The following is a 15,271-nucleotide window of genomic DNA, read 5'->3' on the forward strand; positions in this document are numbered from 1 at the left end:
ATTTTTGAATTGAAATAGCGTGACTTCCGGTCTAGACAGTAAGTTCGTATGTACTTAATCGGAGCATAAGCTTTCCATATCCGGTGTCGATTTTCATTTATCTGACTCTGTTCTCGAGATTAACGAACGACAGGCAGACAGTTAAACGGACGATAAAGGGAGCGTATAGGTCTGCAATTTGAAAATTCTAACCCCAAAACTTTTACTGCAAGATTTTATAAATTATAAAAAAAGTTTAATAAAATCATTTTAAAAATGTAGACAAAAATCAATGTTTTAATTTAATAAAATGTAGCCGAGTCATCTCTAATTTATATAAGATAAAACTTAAAGAACTAAAATAGTATTCATTAAAGAAATATCACCTTAATGATTACCATTCAGCATTTATTATGAGATAAACTTTAAAAAATTATTAGAATCTTATCTAATAATAACGCTTACTGTATTACATTAGAATAAAAAATATCATTAAATTAATTAAATATTCAATGATTTATTTAAAACGAAATGTATATATTCTTGTAATTTATAAACAAATGTTTATTCTTCATCCTCCCTGTAAGCATTAAGAAGGCCTTTTTGTTGCCAGGTCCATAAGGAAATGCGGGGTGGTAACGAATGGGACTCTACTCTATGAGTATTTTTTTAAATATAATTATAAATTTTAATTTAAAACATTCTATTATATCCATAGTATAAAAATAAGTTATTTTATGAATGTAAAAGTATAGATCTCATATATACTGATTTAATGAATAAATTCGTTTTTATTTGTACATTTTACAAAATAACAATAGCCAAAAGTACAATAAAAATTTAATACAATACACTTTTCAGCTGATATTACAGATGAGTCCGAACATAAGATATATTTTGTTATATGAGAGAGGAATCTATTTGATCAAAGTCGACTGTAAAAAAAGTTTGGATATGGTCATATTTTCGAGTTTTTCTTCAGTTTATATTGACAAGAAGCATCTCAACTATCTATAACAACTCATATCTATTCGTATTTACGGCATTTTAACGATTTCTCTTCCAGAAATTTCAACAGAATTTATATATTTCTAACATTATTTGTTCTATTCATCATTCGCAACCTATTCCTTTCCATATATTTGGGCTGAAATTTTCAAATTTCAGACGTATGAACTTTCACTGGCATCGCTTTGTCTGTCTGTCCTTCTTTAGTTTCGAGAACACAGTTAAATAGATACAATTTTAGAACAGGTATGGATTTAGGGACAGGAGACACCGATTAACTATATAAGCTATATATGAACTTCCGGTTTGCATTATTTCACTTAATTTCCTTTTTTAAACATATTTTTTTCATCAGAAATTTGAAAAGAAATAACAATTTTTTTCTTTTTATTATTATTAAGTTTAATCTTAGAGAATTTCAGGTAAATATATTATTCTTAAATCTTGTAGCTGCTTATTTATTGAGATTTTTTTTCTAAAAATTATATAAAAATAAATTTTGAAATTAATTCCCTATAAGTTTTTATATCTTACTTTAGAACCGTATTCAATTATAAGTTTTATAATCACTTGAGAATAAAACTCGAGATAGGGATTTTATTTTCAATCCTCCCTAATATTAGACGAATAAATAAATTTCTTCTAATGTTTATATTCTTAATACTTTCATCAAAATCGAGCAGACCTTTATTTAATTGATTGTTTTTAAGATAAAGACCAAATTTCATTTCGTTTTTCTGTACAAAAATTTAGAAACAAGCAAAGAATTGAATTTATTAAATTCATTTAAGTTAATTCAGAATTAAATATTATTTATTTTCAAAATTTGACTATTGATTTACATTATTGTTATTTGTTAAATTTTGTGGTGTAAAATATTAGGGGAGATCGGGGTAACTTCGGCATGCGGGGCAAGTTTGTCAAGCGCTTTTTTTAAAAAACAAATTAAAAGGAGACTTTGGTTATAGGTTAGGCAGTTGAGTTTTATTGGTGGCTTGTTGAGTGTAGTGTTTTTATTGTTCTCCAACAAGCGTAGTTGAATTATCAAGCAAATTTTCATTTTCGTTCAATTCCATATAATATTTTTTTTCCATTTATATTGAATTGGCAGGTTTTGTTATAATTCCATGATAACGAAAGTTACTTTTCCTGTTAGAAGGATGTAACTTCAACTTATTCACGTGGCCAGATCGTGGCTTGGCATTCTGTTCTCAGGGTTGTACTTAATGTTTCGAAATCATGACTAGCGGGGTAAGATCGGCAACATAAAGCCACATTAGAAGCAAAGGATAAAAATCAAACAGATGATAAATGAAAACATGTTTGCATTTGTTATTCATGTATATATGTCTTTGAACTTGCATTTCGTTGTAATAATATTAAATGGGTGTTGGATTTGTATTTCTTTGTTTTAATAGTGAATTCCAACTTATACATTGTTAATAACATAATTTTATATACGTGCCTATCTTGCCCCATTACTGTTGCCCCTATACCAGGGGCAACTTTAATAAAAATAATTAAAATAATTACAACTTTACAAAAAGAGAGAAGTTGCCGATCTTGCCCCTATACCCGGGGCAACTTCGTCAATTTCTCTCTTCTTGTAAAGTTGTAATTATTTTAATTATTTTTATTTCCAAACTGATTTTAACCAGTTCTATAGTAAGGTAACATTCCAATAGACAATATGCAAAGCTTTTTTTTCAGTTTACAGCAGTATTTATTACACAAAATTTAAGTAAAGCTTAACATGCCGATCTTGCCCCGATCTCCCCTATTTTTTTATCCTGTAAAAATTTTTCGAACATACAGTATAACGATGATGAAACTTTTATTTTTGTTACACCTCGTATAATCATTTTAATAAAAGTCAATAAAAGTATCATCAAACACTATTCAAATTATCGTACAATATTTCATAATTTTAATTATTAAGTAAGAAAATCTATTAAAATTGCGAATTAGTCTTTTATATTATTATATATCAAAGTGATATATAGTAGGTCTAATCAATATTTTCATTGTTCTGCAATTTGAAAAAATTGTAGACCTATAAATTCCTACTGTCGTTTGTCTGTCTGTCTGTCTTTCTTAAGTCTCGAGAAAGGATTTAGATAGATGAAAGACGTTATTTCAATTCAAACCTTTTCTCCTGAAAGCAGTTAATAGATGACCGACACAACTCTATTGTTAAAGGAAAAGTATGATGTACAGGAGGAAGTCACAGAAATGTACAGAGGTGGAGAGCTTATAGTTTAAATAAAATAATTTAAAATATGATTAAAAATTGCAGCTTGACATTCTGACCATGTCACAATAAATAATCGTTCGTTTTTATATAAAAATACTGGCTGTTATCCGCAACTTCGCCCGCGCGGATTTTGCATGCAAACCCCATTTATATTCAATATTTCAACAACTATAGTAATTGTTATATAACACCTACCGCTGAGAACGATAAGAATTGCCGAGAATCAAACGAACTGTTTTCAATATGATCAATTTTCTGGGATGTTTACAATCGTTTTATAATCGAACCAATATGCAATAACAAATTCGAATTTAAAACGGTTCGAACATTTGTTTAAAATCGAAATATATAAAAATATAACAATGTCTGAAATATTATCAATTTAAGGGAAAGTATGGGAATCAATTTCAAAAGCCGTTCCTCCGGTTAAGCCTTAATGCTCTCCTTCTCCCCCCGCGGGGGAATTTCGAAAAATCCCTTCTTAGTGTGCGTTTTCATGACGTACCCTAAAAAAAAAACAGTGTACCAAATTTCACCTGTTTAGGTTCAGCGGTTTGCTCTGTGCAATGATGAATCAATCAGTGACTCAGTCGGTCAGTTAGTCAGAACAAGTAATTTTATATATTTATATTTTAAATAATTGTCAACTATTTATGATTTATGTGATGTGTTACAATGATATTTAAATTGCATTAAAATTTAGCTACAGTTCTTTAATACTTTTGTGTTTTTTCTACACTTTTAGTATAATAGGGTATTATAAAGTAGGCTACTAATCGCTGTAGCATAATTCAAATCTCTATTTGATGTATGCTACGTATACCTATATTTTGAGTGTTTCTTAATATTCTTATATGAATTTAATTACATTTTAACTTTGCAATTCGGACTAATTTATGCATTTATAGTATTTTCTTTTAATCGAAACTCTTCAACTTCTTACATTCTTCGTTAATCGTAGAATCTTCTGTGTAAAATTCATAAGCATTACTTAATTAATTTTAGCTTATTTATTCTTATAAACTATGTTCGTGAGGGTACATGTTACAGGTAGAGAAGCTTCACTCAGCTTACCTCTCATTTTTGATTGTGTCTAGCTATTCTCCCCTTGAGTATTTTAACAAGACGAAGGTCGATTTATATAATTTTGAGACGTTCTACGACTTTAAATCTTATTCTGTGTTTCATACAATTTAATGTTATAGGAAGTGGGAACGGCGTTACATGGCGAACACGTTATCGAGTAACCCCCTATACTATTATGCACTTGTATTTAGCTAATACTTGACAGAAGGGAGATAGATCCTGATTCAATATTTCGGTCTATTCCTTTATAAAATGAAGACAGATAATATTTAATTAGCAATCGAAAGAGTTAAGCAATAATTATTATTGATTATTACATGTAAAACACCAGACATTTATATTTAAAATTGCTTATTATAATATGATCACAAATCCAAGCTTTAATTTTTAATAATCTTTCATTTAAAAGAAATTCCATGAATTCCGATCCGGACTGGAGTTCGTATTTAGTTAACTCAGGCTTACGGCCGTAAGCTTTACATTTCTGTTTTCGAATTTCATTTATCTAATTCCATTCTTGAGGTTAACGAAGGACAGAAAACCAAACAGACGACATGTATATGTGTATAGTTTGAAAATTGCAACCCACGTGTTAAGTATATAATCCAGAATTATATTTTTACTATGAAAATTCCTGTTATTTAATAAACATACTAGAAACAAATTAAAATTATAAAAGAAAGTTGCGATATAAAATTCCTTCTATTGTAATTTGTTAATTTTTAACAGCAATATCTTTATATTTCTGTAATAATTCATTGCGAAAGGTTAAAAAAAACAACAATTTGTTGTGTAAAAATTAATTAAGATCAATTTAATTTAATTTATTTGTCTGTTTAATAATTTGTTGGGGTTGTCCCAAGTTATTTGGATACACAAAATAGGAAAAATTAAAATGAAGTATGTAATACAGTCGACCCCCCTATAACACTTGATTTTTCCGCACAGCCCGGCTCACGTATTTGTAAAATCTAAGTGACTCGTACAACATGGAATTCATATAAAACGGAAAAATCAACAGCGTTATAGAGGGTCGACTGTATATATATCTTATGATTGTCACAATTTAATTCACTTTAAATAAAGATTTATATAAACAACTACTATGAAAAATACGCTTCTTAAAATAAGAGAAAAACTTGAAAAAAATAGAAAAGCTAAAACTCATCTAAAACTTAATTCTGAATTGAAGAAAACTTTGGCCAGAACTCTCCAATAAACATTACAATTATTACGTTTGTTATTTTATTTTTAGATAAATTTGATATATTAAAAATAATTAACGATATCTTATAAATTAAAAAGCTAAAACTTCAATTTTAGACAATTTTAATGAAATAAAACAAACAAAAATGCTAATGAAGGTAGTAAATAAAATACAAATAAAAATACAAAAGAAAGTTTTATTTATAATAGCGAGATTGAGGCCGAAGTTTTAAACGCGAAAACGTGTACGTCGGACGTTCAGAGCCGCTTTCCTGTAAGCCTAGAAGTTTGACAATGGTGTTTGGATAGTCAGTGGAATCATGCTCGACATTCCAAACACCTTTGTCAAACTTCGGCTTCAACCTCGCTATTATAACATTTATTTATTTATAATGAAAAAGGAAATATTTTTAAATATATTGAAATAAAGTTATTAAAATATATATAAGAAGTTTATCTTAAATATTTTGTTAACAAAGATATAATTATAAAGGAGTGTTTTATTTTTTAAATGAAATACACTTGATTTTTATAGAAATTAAAGAAAGTTTTATTGAGTTTATTCGTGTATTAAAAATTTAATTTATTAGATAACAGCAATTAAAATAAATTGGAAGTAAATAAAATATATTTAGAATAGTTTCTAAATTCAAAATACTTGAACAATCCCTGACTGGATTGTAACCAAAGTCTTTAAAATGAAATTATATTTATTATAAAGTAAAACTTCGATTTTAATTTATACATACAAACGGTAATGTATATTGACTGTGCCTTGTATATGTATGTCCTTTTCTCTAGTGTGTTATAGTATTCTCTTCCCAGTGCCCTTATAAAGAAAAGAAAAATGTCAACTACACACATTACATTAAATTATTTTAATTTAATATTTGAATAATAAAATTATTCCATAAAATAAACATAATTCAGTTTGTAAAATGTTTACGATAAATAAAATAAAGTAAAATGAATATTTTATAATAATTTAGAAGAATTTAATTTAGTTATGCAGTATGAACAAATACAAAGTTATTGTAGAAAACCATATTCCGTCATATAATAAAAAAATAACGTAAACATTTAACAAATAAAGAAAAAAAAAGAATTCTTGCTTCTTCTATTTCTATTAACAAATTCCTTAAAAAATAAAAATAAAAATAGAATTTGTAAAGAATAAACTTTTCTTAGAATCTTCGTGAGGAAGAGAAAAAATAAAAAAATAAAAGATATAAAGGGTTGGACAAACAACAATTGTGAAATTTACCATAATATATTTTATTTTATTTTTTACATCGAGAATCTAGTATTGAAGAACCAACTTAATTGACAATTGATAGTGTACTACAAAATAAAAATTTAGTGCTGTCGTTGATGCGACTTAACTTAGATATAAATAAAAAGAATTTAAAAAATTGTATTTGAATTAACACAAACAATTATAAAGATTTTAGTATTTTATCACTCTTAATCTATTAAACTTTAAAGTTTTAACTTTTGTAGATTTTAAGAGCACTTTAGTATCGTACATTAATGTATACAGTACAAACAATTTATTATTAGTTTTTCATTATTTATCTATCTTTATTACAAATTTAATAACTCTAAATTAAAAGTATATTGGAAATAAATATGTGAATGCTATTTTTTTACTACAAAATTAAATAAAATAACAATAAAATTTAATTACAATTAATNTTTATTTTGTGAATTCTTTTAGATGCATAAAAAATAATTTTAAAATCTAAAAGAAGTATAAACAAAGAAAGAGAAAGAGAGAGAGAGAGAGAGAGAGTGTGTGTGTGTGTGTGTAATATTTTCGAATATAAAGTACTTTAACTACTTTAAAAATTTCACAAATAATTGTCACTAAGTGTTGGTTGTTCTAAAGAAATAAAACACTTGTGAAAACTTCCACAAATTATAATCCTAAATTAACTTTACACCCTAAATCATGAGATAGTTAAATGCAATACTGTGTTCTATAATCTACTTGTGACAATACCCGAAATATGAAAATACATCAATAAATTTGTATTTATTTAAATATTTGTCCATAAGCTTCTTGAATATTTTCTGCGGACGTCCATGAAAATGATCTAAATGTAACTTTCATATTCGCAATAATCTATACTTAATTTAACTAATAATTGTTTAGTTTCAGGAAACTAGCCAAGTTTCTCCGTAACGATCGCAACATTCCAACTCTTTTGTCGTAACTCCGTGGAAGTGACATGATACTAATCGTAAAACTCTGCTAAAGAATGTTTCTTGTCACTGAAACAACTGATCGTGTTTCAATCTCTTTTAACTAAAAATGGTAGATAAATTCAAACTTAATTGCTTATTTAATTAATAATTTTTTGCTTAAATATTCTTCAAAAATTTTCTTAGTAAAATAACTAAAGTAATCATAAATAAGTTAAACGAGTGAGTCATGCCGATCATCTAACTTCATTCTGGAGAAAATTTTTGAATTGAAATAGCGTGACTTCCGGTCTAGACAGTAAGTTCGTATGTACTTAATCGGAGCATAAGCTTTCCATATCCGGTGTCGATTTTCATTTATCTGACTCTGTTCTCGAGATTAACGAACGACAGGCAGACAGTTAAACGGACGATAAAGGGAGCGTATAGGTCTGCAATTTGAAAATTCTAACCCCAAAACTTTTACTGCAAGATTTTATAAATTATAAAAAAAGTTTAATAAAATCATTTTAAAAATGTAGACAAAAATCAATGTTTTAATTTAATAAAATGTAGCCGAGTCATCTCTAATTTATATAAGATAAAACTTAAAGAACTAAAATAGTATTCATTAAAGAAATATCACCTTAATGATTACCATTCAGCATTTATTATGAGATAAACTTTAAAAAATTATTAGAATCTTATCTAATAATAACGCTTACTGTATTACATTAGAATAAAAAATATCATTAAATTAATTAAATATTCAATGATTTATTTAAAACGAAATGTATATATTCTTGTAATTTATAAACAAATGTTTATTCTTCATCCTCCCTGTAAGCATTAAGAAGGCCTTTTTGTTGCCAGGTCCATAAGGAAATGCGGGGTGGTAACGAATGGGACTCTACTCTATGAGTATTTTTTTAAATATAATTATAAATTTTAATTTAAAACATTCTATTATATCCATAGTATAAAAATAAGTTATTTTATGAATGTAAAAGTATAGATCTCATATATACTGATTTAATGAATAAATTCGTTTTTATTTGTACATTTTACAAAATAACAATAGCCAAAAGTACAATAAAAATTTAATACAATACACTTTTCAGCTGATATTACAGATGAGTCCGAACATAAGATATATTTTGTTATATGAGAGAGGAATCTATTTGATCAAAGTCGACTGTAAAAAAAGTTTGGATATGGTCATATTTTCGAGTTTTTCTTCAGTTTATATTGACAAGAAGCATCTCAACTATCTATAACAACTCATATCTATTCGTATTTACGGCATTTTAACGATTTCTCTTCCAGAAATTTCAACAGAATTTATATATTTCTAACATTATTTGTTCTATTCATCATTCGCAACCTATTCCTTTCCATATATTTGGGCTGAAATTTTCAAATTTCAGACGTATGAACTTTCACTGGCATCGCTTTGTCTGTCTGTCCTTCTTTAGTTTCGAGAACACAGTTAAATAGATACAATTTTAGAACAGGTATGGATTTAGGGACAGGAGACACCGATTAACTATATAAGCTATATATGAACTTCCGGTTTGCATTATTTCACTTAATTTCCTTTTTTAAACATATTTTTTTCATCAGAAATTTGAAAAGAAATAACAATTTTTTTCTTTTTATTATTATTAAGTTTAATCTTAGAGAATTTCAGGTAAATATATTATTCTTAAATCTTGTAGCTGCTTATTTATTGAGATTTTTTTTCTAAAAATTATATAAAAATAAATTTTGAAATTAATTCCCTATAAGTTTTTATATCTTACTTTAGAACCGTATTCAATTATAAGTTTTATAATCACTTGAGAATAAAACTCGAGATAGGGATTTTATTTTCAATCCTCCCTAATATTAGACGAATAAATAAATTTCTTCTAATGTTTATATTCTTAATACTTTCATCAAAATCGAGCAGACCTTTATTTAATTGATTGTTTTTAAGATAAAGACCAAATTTCATTTCGTTTTTCTGTACAAAAATTTAGAAACAAGCAAAGAATTGAATTTATTAAATTCATTTAAGTTAATTCAGAATTAAATATTATTTATTTTCAAAATTTGACTATTGATTTACATTATTGTTATTTGTTAAATTTTGTGGTGTAAAATATTAGGGGAGATCGGGGTAACTTCGGCATGCGGGGCAAGTTTGTCAAGCGCTTTTTTTAAAAAACAAATTAAAAGGAGACTTTGGTTATAGGTTAGGCAGTTGAGTTTTATTGGTGGCTTGTTGAGTGTAGTGTTTTTATTGTTCTCCAACAAGCGTAGTTGAATTATCAAGCAAATTTTCATTTTCGTTCAATTCCATATAATATTTTTTTTCCATTTATATTGAATTGGCAGGTTTTGTTATAATTCCATGATAACGAAAGTTACTTTTCCTGTTAGAAGGATGTAACTTCAACTTATTCACGTGGCCAGATCGTGGCTTGGCATTCTGTTCTCAGGGTTGTACTTAATGTTTCGAAATCATGACTAGCGGGGTAAGATCGGCAACATAAAGCCACATTAGAAGCAAAGGATAAAAATCAAACAGATGATAAATGAAAACATGTTTGCATTTGTTATTCATGTATATATGTCTTTGAACTTGCATTTCGTTGTAATAATATTAAATGGGTGTTGGATTTGTATTTCTTTGTTTTAATAGTGAATTCCAACTTATACATTGTTAATAACATAATTTTATATACGTGCCTATCTTGCTCCATTACTGTTGCCCCTATACCAGGGGCAACTTTAATAAAAATAATTAAAATAATTACAACTTTACAAAAAGAGAGAAGTTGCCGATCTTGCCCCTATACCCGGGGCAACTTCGTCAATTTCTCTTTTCTTGTAAAGTTGTAATTATTTTAATTATTTTTATTTCCAAACTGATTTTAACCAGGTCTATAGTAAGGTAACATTCCAATAAACAATATGCAAAGCTTTTTTTTCAGTTTACAGCAGTATTTATTACACAAAATTTAAGTAAAGCTTAACATGCCGATCTTGCCCCGATCTCCCCTATTTTTTTATCCTGTAAAAATTTTTCGAACATACAGTATAACGATGATGAAACTTTTATTTTTGTTACACCTCGTATAATCATTTTAATAAAAGTCAATAAAAGTATCATCAAACACTATTCAAATTATCGTACAATATTTCATAATTTTAATTATTAAGTAAGAAAATCTATTAAAATTGCGAATTAGTCTTTTATATTATTATATATCAAAGTGATATATAGTAGGTCTAATCAATATTTTCATTGTTCTGCAATTTGAAAAAATTGTAGACCTATAAATTCCTACTGTCGTTTGTCTGTCTGTCTGTCTTTCTTAAGTCTCGAGAAAGGATTTAGATAGATGAAAGACGTTATTTCAATTCAAACCTTTTCTCCTGAAAGCAGTTAATAGATGACCGACACAACTCTATTGTTAAAGGAAAAGTATGATGTACAGGAGGAAGTCACAGAAATGTACAGAGGTGGAGAGCTTATAGTTTAAATAAAATAATTTAAAATATGATTAAAAATTGCAGCTTGACATTCTGACCATGTCACAATAAATAATCGTTCGTTTTTATATAAAAATACTGGCTGTTATCCGCAACTTCGCCCGCGCGGATTTTGCATGCAAACCCCATTTATATTCAATATTTCAACAACTATAGTAATTGTTATATAACACCTACCGCTGAGAACGATAAGAATTGCCGAGAATCAAACGAACTGTTTTCAATATGATCAATTTTCTGGGATGTTTACAATCGTTTTATAATCGAACCAATATGCAATAACAAATTCGAATTTAAAACGGTTCGAACATTTGTTTAAAATCGAAATATATAAAAATTTAACAATGTCTGAAATATTATCAATTTAAGGGAAAGTATGGGAATCAATTTCAAAAGCCGTTCCTCCGGTTAAGCCTTAATGCTCTCCTTCTCCCCCCGCGGGGGAATTTCGAAAAATCCCTTCTTAGTGTGCGTTTTCATGACGTACCCTAAAAAAAAAACAGTGTACCAAATTTCACCTGTTTAGGTTCAGCGGTTTGCTCTGTGCAATGATGAATCAATCAGTGACTCAGTCGGTCAGTTAGTCAGAACAAGTAATTTTATATATTTATATTTTAAATAATTGTCAACTATTTATGATTTATGTGATGTGTTACAATGATATTTAAATTGCATTAAAATTTAGCTACAGTTCTTTAATACTTTTGTGTTTTTTCTACACTTTTAGTATAATAGGGTATTATAAAGTAGGCTACTAATCGCTGTAGCATAATTCAAATCTCTATTTGATGTATGCTACGTATACCTATATTTTGAGTGTTTCTTAATATTCTTATATGAATTTAATTACATTTTAACTTTGCAATTCGGACTAATTTATGCATTTATAGTATTTTCTTTTAATCGAAACTCTTCAACTTCTTACATTCTTCGTTAATCGTAGAATCTTCTGTGTAAAATTCATAAGCATTACTTAATTAATTTTAGCTTATTTATTCTTATAAACTATGTTCGTGAGGGTACATGTTACAGGTAGAGAAGCTTCACTCAGCTTACCTCTCATTTTTGATTGTGTCTAGCTATTCTCCCCTTGAGTATTTTAACAAGACGAAGGTCGATTTATATAATTTTGAGACGTTCTACGACTTTAAATCTTATTCTGTGTTTCATACAATTTAATGTTATAGGAAGTGGGAACGGCGTTACATGGCGAACACGTTATCGAGTAACCCCCTATACTATTATGCACTTGTATTTAGCTAATACTTGACAGAAGGGAGATAGATCCTGATTCAATATTTCGGTCTATTCCTTTATAAAATGAAGACAGATAATATTTAATTAGCAATCGAAAAAGTTAAGCAATAATTATTATTGATTATTACATGTAAAACACCAGACATTTATATTTAAAATTGCTTATTATAATATGATCACAAATCCAAGCTTTAATTTTTAATAATCTTTCATTTAAAAGAAATTCCATGAATTCCGATCCGGACTGGAGTTCGTATTTAGTTAACTCAGGCTTACGGCCGTAAGCTTTACATTTCTGTTTTCGAATTTCATTTATCTAATTCCATTCTTGAGGTTAACGAAGGACAGAAAACCAAACAGACGACATGTATATGTGTATAGTTTGAAAATTGCAACCCACGTGTTAAGTATATAATCCAGAATTATATTTTTACTATGAAAATTCCTGTTATTTAATAAACATACTAGAAACAAATTAAAATTATAAAAGAAAGTTGCGATATAAAATTCCTTCTATTGTAATTTGTTAATTTTTAACAGCAATATCTTTATATTTCTGTAATAATTCATTGCGAAAGGTTAAAAAAAACAACAATTTGTTGCGTAAAAATTAATTAAGATCAATTTAATTTAATTTATTTGTCTGTTTAATAATTTGTTGGGGTTGTCCCAAGTTATTTGGATACACAAAATAGGAAAAATTAAAATGAAGTATGTAATACAGTCGACCCCCCTATAACACTTGATTTTTCCGCACAGCCCGGCTCACGTATTTGTAAAATCTAAGTGACTCGTACAACATGGAATTCATATAAAACGGAAAAATCAACAGCGTTATAGAGGGTCGACTGTATATATATCTTATGATTGTCACAATTTAATTCACTTTAAATAAAGATTTATATAAACAACTACTATGAAAAATACGCTTCTTAAAATAAGAGAAAAACTTGAAAAAAATAGAAAAGCTAAAACTCATCTAAAACTTAATTCTGAATTGAAGAAAACTTTGGCCAGAACTCTCCAATAAACATTACAATTATTACGTTTGTTATTTTATTTTTAGATAAATTTGATATATTAAAAATAATTAACGATATCTTATAAATTAAAAAGCTAAAACTTCAATTTTAGACAATTTTAATGAAATAAAACAAACAAAAATGCTAATGAAGGTAGTAAATAAAATACAAATAAAAATACAAAAGAAAGTTTTATTTATAATAGCGAGATTGAGGCCGAAGTTTTAAACGCGAAAACGTGTACGTCGGACGTTCAGAGCCGCTTTCCTGTAAGCCTAGAAGTTTGACAATGGTGTTTGGATAGTCAGTGGAATCATGCTCGACATTCCAAACACCTTTGTCAAACTTCGGCTTCAACCTCGCTATTATAACATTTATTTATTTATAATGAAAAAGGAAATATTTTTAAATATATTGAAATAAAGTTATTAAAATATATATAAGAAGTTTATCTTAAATATTTTGTTAACAAAGATATAATTATAAAGGAGTGTTTTATTTTTTAAATGAAATACACTTGATTTTTATAGAAATTAAAGAAAGTTTTATTGAGTTTATTCGTGTATTAAAAATTTAATTTATTAGATAACAGCAATTAAAATAAATTGGAAGTAAATAAAATATATTTAGAATAGTTTCTAAATTCAAAATACTTGAACAATCCCTGACTGGATTGTAACCAAAGTCTTTAAAATGAAATTATATTTATTATAAAGTAAAACTTCGATTTTAATTTATACATACAAACGGTAATGTATATTGACTGTGCCTTGTATATGTATGTCCTTTTCTCTAGTGTGTTATAGTATTCTCTTCCCAGTGCCCTTATAAAGAAAAGAAAAATGTCAACTACACACATTACATTAAATTATTTTAATTTAATATTTGAATAATAAAATTATTCCATAAAATAAACATAATTCAGTTTGTAAAATGTTTACGATAAATAAAATAAAGTAAAATGAATATTTTATAATAATTTAGAAGAATTTAATTTAGTTATGCAGTATGAACAAATACAAAGTTATTGTAGAAAACCATATTCCGTCATATAATAAAAAAATAACGTAAACATTTAACAAATAAAGAAAAAAAAAAGAATTCTTGCTTCTTCTATTTCTATTAACAAATTCCTTAAAAAATAAAAATAAAAATAGAATTTGTAAAGAATAAACTTTTCTTAGAATCTTCGTGAGGAAGAGAAAAAATAAAAAAATAATAGATATAAAGGGTTGGACAAACAACAATTGTGAAATTTACCATAATATATTTTATTTTATTTTTTACATCGAGAATCTAGTATTGAAGAACCAACTTAATTGACAATTGATAGTGTACTACAAAATAAAAATTTAGTGCTGTCGTTGATGCGACTTAACTTAGATATAAATAAAAAGAATTTAAAAAATTGTATTTGAATTAACACAAACAATTATAAAGATTTTAGTATTTTATCACTCTTAATCTATTAAACTTTAAAGTTTTAACTTTTGTAGATTTTAAGAGCACTTTAGTATCGTACATTAATGTATACAGTACAAACAATTTATTATTAGTTTTTCATTATTTATCTATCTTTATTACAAATTTAATAACTCTAAATTAAAAGTATATTGGAAATAAATATGTGAATGCTATTTTTTTACTACAAAATTAAATAAAATAACAATAAAATTTAATTACAATTAATATAGCCTACATAGTAGTCTACATAATCTAAAGACTATAATTAAAA

The sequence above is a fragment of the Centruroides sculpturatus genome, unplaced genomic scaffold (genome assembly GCF_000671375.1).
Source record: "Centruroides sculpturatus isolate CEXI.00-Female unplaced genomic scaffold, Cexi_2.0 scaffold229, whole genome shotgun sequence".
NCBI classification, from domain to species: Eukaryota; Metazoa; Arthropoda; class Arachnida; order Scorpiones; family Buthidae; genus Centruroides; species Centruroides sculpturatus.